This window comes from Chenopodium album, chromosome 25 (genome assembly GCF_948465745.1).
Source record: "Chenopodium album chromosome 25, dcCheAlbu1.1, whole genome shotgun sequence".
NCBI classification, from domain to species: domain Eukaryota; kingdom Viridiplantae; phylum Streptophyta; class Magnoliopsida; order Caryophyllales; family Amaranthaceae; genus Chenopodium; species Chenopodium album.
This window is the reverse complement of record NC_137858.1, coordinates 22,101,823-22,107,822: the sequence shown is the minus strand read 5'-3', so window position 1 is coordinate 22,107,822 and position 6,000 is coordinate 22,101,823.

The window sequence follows — 6,000 nt, the reverse complement described above, 5'->3', positions numbered from 1 at the left end:
CTCGTGGCTCACTAGCCTGAGCAATAGCCCCATTGTTGTCACAACAGAGGTCTATTGGACCCTTGATGGAGCGTACAACATCAAGTTCACCAACGAACTTGCGAATCCAAACTGCCTCCTTAGTTGCCTCAGATGCTGCCATGTATTTAGTTTCAGTTGTAGAATCTGCAGTTGTGCTAATCTTAGCACCCTTCCAAAGAAACGCTCCCCCATTTAGAAAGAATATGTACCCAGACTGTGTCTTGAAGTCGTCTTTGTCTGTTTGGAAGCTTGCGTCGGTGTAACCTTTTACAACCAATTCATCTTTGCCACCATAGACCAGAAATTTATCCTTGTTCCTTTTCAGGTACTTTAGGATATTCTTGGCCGCTGCGTAATACGCCTCTCCTGGGTCTGATTGGTATCGGCTCGTATCACTCAAGGCATACGATACATCCAGCCTAATACATATCATGGAATACATGATCGATCCAATTAGCGAAGCATATGGAATCCGATTCATCCTTTGTCGCTCATCAGGTTTCTTTGGACACTACTTCTTGGTCAGGGTTATGGCATGTGACATGGGTAGGTGACCTCTCTTGGCCTCCTGCATGTTGAATCGTGCCAGTTGCTTATCGATGTATGTACTTTGGCTCAATCCTATCATCCTCTTTGATCTATCCCTATAGATTCTGATACCTAATACATATTGTGCCTCTCCTAAATCTTTCACTAAAAAACATTTTCGAAACCATGCCTTTATAGTATCTAGCATTGGAATGTTGTTCTCAACAAGCAATATGTCATAGACATATAAGAGTAGGAAAGCGATGCTACTCTCACTGACCTCTTTGTAAACACAAGACTCATCTGGATTCTTGATAAAATCAAACTTACTGATGGCTTCATCAAATCGTAGATTCCAACTTCTGCTTCCTTGCTTTAGTCCATAAATGGACCTCTTAAGCTTGCATACCTTCCTAGCATTGTTTTGGTAAAAAAAACCTTCAGGTTGTGTCATGTACAGAGTTTCTTCCAAACTACCATTAAGGAAGACGGTTTTGACGTCCCATCTGCCATATTTCGTAATTGTAATATGCAGCAATCACTAGAATAATCCGAACAGACTTAAGCATTGCAACTGGAGAAAAGGTTTCATCATAATCAACGTCGTGAATTTTCCTGTAACCTTTTGCTACCAGTCTAGATTTGTAAACAAATACATTTGCATTTTTGTCGGTTTTCAACTTGAAAATCCATTTACATCCGATAGGTGTGTAATCTTCGGGTAAATCAACCAAATCCCATACTTGATTTTCAAACATGGAGTCCATTTCGGATTTCATGGCCTCTTGCCATTTTGCAGAGTTAGGGCTCTTCATAGCTTGGTTGTAGGTCGCCGGCTCATCTCTATCCACTACTAGGATGTCTTGATCCTTGATTAATACAAAACCGAGATATCTATCTGGTTGAGATCTTAGCCGTTGTGACCTACATAAGGTAATGGACTGAGCATTTGCATCGTCGGTTTTACTTTGCACATTTTAACTTTGACCAATTTCAACAGTTGCTCCAGGAGCACTTTGATTGTCAGTTTATCCTTGTTGCTCGTCCTCTCAAACTTCCACCACGAAATAGAGTAATAAAACTACTTACTTTGATGCCTCGTACCTCTTTCTATCAAAATAATACACATGTTAGTAAACTTCAATAAAATATTAAACAATAAATCCAACCAAAGAATTGAAATAGGATTTGGGACCAGACCCTCAGAAATTAGCAACCTTTCACGTCTAGGGCGAAGGCAACTTCGAGCTTGGCTAGGTGTGTCTAAATCTTGTGAATGCGGTATGATGTCTTTTGAAAAGGACTAGGCTTAGGAAAAGAATAGAGAGAAAATAAGCTTTACCTAAGAGAGAGAAGATAGATAATTGGGATCAAGCATATTGATGATTGAAAACGAGGGTTGAGGACCCTATTTATAGAAAAATAGTCCGAAAATGATAGAAAAGAGATCAAATTCAACTCGGAATAAAACAGCCTCATGTCGCGAACGACAGGAGCCAACACGAAACTACAAATATCACGTTTGGCGACAGTGTTTGTTGTTTAGCGACAGACTTGTCGCTCGACGCTGATTTAAAAGATAAAACGCGCTTTTGTACGGAACCGTTCTCTTAATATGATTAAGTAGTAGACTTCGCGTATATCAGTTTTAAAATGAGATTTATCATAATAAGACACTTATTTTATTCTGAATAAAATTGTTTATTTAATAAAAATATAATTATTAATCCTAATTCCATAAGGTTTTAAAAGAATCTTCTAGATTATTCTAGAAGATTAAAGTCAATAACTTTAGGAATAATAATTAATAATAGGTCATCCACTAGATCATTGGGCTGCATATAAATTCATTTTGGGCCCAACTTAGTATTTTGGCCATAACATCCTCATTATTCATCGGAATTGGGCTTATAATATATCGATGGAAAGCTCTTTTTGAGCCCAATCCAACTACACTATTATTGGACCCTTATCATGGACCAAAGTAAATAGGACTGGCTATTTTTATAAATTGAGTAGTTTTTCGAAAACAGAAAGAAGGATATTTATTAAAAACAACCGCATCACTAGACTTTTCACACTTTTGCTTCGTTCGATAATCATTGACATGAAAAGTATTCATCACAAGGTTTGGATTTTGGGAAGACACATGTGGGTGTCTACAGGTAGACATTTCCATATCTACTATAGTCATTTGTGAGGGTGATGAAGTATCGATAAACATTCCTTGCGGGTATACTCATTGGTCCGCATACGATGGTATGTATTAGGCCCAATAAGTCACCAGCTATTCCTCTCATCTTGGAGAATGGTTGCTTTATCATGTTGCCTAGTAACCATCCTTCGCAACTCTTTCCAAATAAAATGAGTCAAGAACGCCTTCTTGTAGAAGCTTCTTGATGCATTTGATGTTAATGTGGCCAAGATAATGGTGCCACAAGTAAGTTCGACTATACTCTTAGCTTTGGTACCATTATAAACATTTTTGTTTAAACACACATAAAATGTTTCATTCCATAAATATATATATATGCTATACATAAAACAAAAGTCTTGGATCAATGATAAAACGACGTCCAACGTCGGAGGTCAAAGTATGGTGAATAAAACTAAACAAGTTTTAATTTTAGACAAAAATATGAGATTACAAGCTTTCTTTGGACAAATTATCTTCATTTTCCACTTGTGTACTCATATCCACTTTAGAAGCACCGCTCACTTGGTTTCTGAAATAGGAGCATATAGTGAGTCAATTTTCTAGTATCTAATACCTTATAATTTAAATTACTTATATTCAAGTGTAAAGATGATACCCGAGGTTGAGGCTACTCTTCCCTTTGCCTCATCTTCCAAATACATGCTATATTCTCTCTTGTAGTGTCCTTGCTTACTATAATAGAAGCAGCGCATCTTAACCTTGTTCTTGAACTTCTTCATTGGCCTTAGAGCAAACTTAGCGTTCTTGCAACAATAGGCTTTCTAGAGCTCTTGGATAACTTCAATCAAGGACAGTTTGTTCCGAAAGGCGGTAAGTCGCATTTTAAATGCAACATACCCCGAGTGGAATGAGCTTAGTAGCATGTGAGCTGCTTGCTCATCCTCCACCACTTTGCCAATTAGCTTCAAGTGGGTGAATAACCTTGTCATTTTGAGCACATGGGCTTGAAGTGGCATCCCTGGTCTAAGTCTTGCACTGTAGACCTTAGCCCACACTTCTTTCCTTTTTCTCGTGAGACACCCATCTTGCGGTGGCTTGATCTTCATGTTAGAGAGTGACCTAGTCACCTCCTCCACAAGACCATCATAGTTGCCTCTACCGCTCTTGGTGACCCTCAAATTAACTATATCCTCAAAAGCTTTGAGAAACATGTCCGAAAAATAGTGAGAGAATTTTCCCTTACATTGTTCCGGGATGGAGTTTGCCATGAGTCTCGAGACTCTTTTGTAATCTACACTCTATTTCTCATGTGCCTCATCACTCATAATCTCCTTTGAGTAGAAACTCGGGATTGGAGTGTCGAAGATGTGCTCCAAATAGCAATTTCGGAGGGTCTTTCGGAGTTCCTTTTCAATTATTTAAAGTTTACCAAGTTCAAAGAAAATGGAAACTTTTCGGGAAGTTCCGGGTACATTAGGTTGTTGTCATTAGTTGAAAACATGATTCTACATTTGAAAGAATTTAAAATGAAAAACCATTCATGATACTATAAATATGTTTGAATTTAATTCATGCAAATTTCAAACTTATTTAACGTCTTAATTACACATATAAAATTGTCCCTATTTTGTGAGAATAAGGCGATTCTATGATCCAAGGGATCAACAAGTAATTAGGCATGCTTTGGCTTGTCCTAACATTGTTCCCCCAAGGTAAGCAATACCTTGCTAATGGCTCTAACCCATTCTTGGTTATAATTGTTGCATCTAATGCGCTCTTGACGATGTGTCTCTTTTGCCATGATATGTGAGGACTCCTCACTCATTCCGATGAGTTCAACCAAAACCAACACACCCGGTGATGCCTCGCTTTGGTGATGCCTCGCTTTGGCATAGCCCATCACCACCTTTAGCATAGCCCATCAACGATTATGTAATTTAGCGCAATTAATAATTGAAGATCCCACTAAATTCCGCATCCATCTTAATTAATCCAATTAATTAAGCCGGAAGACCCAAAAATTTTGCCAAAATTAAATTTTGCAAGTGCCACTCAAAAACCGAGGCCTAGCCTCCAAAATTTTATTTAAAATAAACAACCATAATCAAAATGGCAAAATAAGCAAACACGTTGCCAACAGGACGCAAGTGGCTTGCGCACTTAGACTATCTAGGTGCGCGCCATATGCTAGTCAAGGCTGCCTAGCAGCCCCGGGCTATGCGGCTTGGTGCGTGCGCCCCAACCATCTTCCGTAGCACTAGCTAGGCCGAGCCTAGTAGTGTTTGCTACGAGTTACTTGGTTCAAGGCAGCACGCACAAGGCTGCTTACCCTTTCGCAACGCACCAAGCATCACACGCACCAGTGCTCGCGCTCACACCAGCCATGCCACGCCCAGCCATGCGCGCACAGCATGATGCTGCTGCTGCGCCATGCTGCTTCTTACTTTCTAGCTGGCGCACCATGCTGCTGGCAGCGAGCAGCAACCATGCAATGTAGCAGCATGAGATTTGACAAAATAAACGGGAGATGGAGTTATGAATGAGGGTTATACTCACTATTAATTTAACTAACTTTTAATTAACTATGAGTTTGACCAAATAAAGGGAAGTTGGAGTTATGAACACAAATGTTCAAATAAAGAATCCAACTTTAACTGGTGAATCCTTGAAAAATCATTACTACAAAAAGGGGAATAGAGAACTGTTAAAATAGGCCTTATAGAACGCCTCAGAGGCGTTCTTCTGCTAAGCGATGTGCAAAATATATAGAACGGGTGCAAGAGGCGTTCTATATGTAATAAAAAGAGAACGATTGGATGAGATAACCGTTCTCTTTTCTCTTTCATAAGCACATAAAAAAACCAGAATAAAAGTGAATGGCTGAGATAATTGTTCTCTTTGATGAGTTGTTTTTTTTTAAAAAAAATTGTAATTTTGCACAAATCACGGAGGTTGCATATCTACTATGCTACAACATCAAACAATAAATCGAATTGAAATTGTAAAAGTCAAGTCAAATACCAAATTATAACAAATTTTATCATCCTTTGTATTTAATAAATTACATCTCAGTTTTTCCTCAAAAAAAAAATTACACCTCAAGTACAATTCGATACAATTCAAGTACAAAAAAAAAAAAAAAATCGAAGAACATGAAATATATATATATATATATATATATATATATATATATATATATACTGAAAAATTATTCCATGAAGATTGATCTTTATGATGTTCTTCCCCTTTATATCCGATTAATCTATTAAAATAAACAAACAAAAAGCCACATT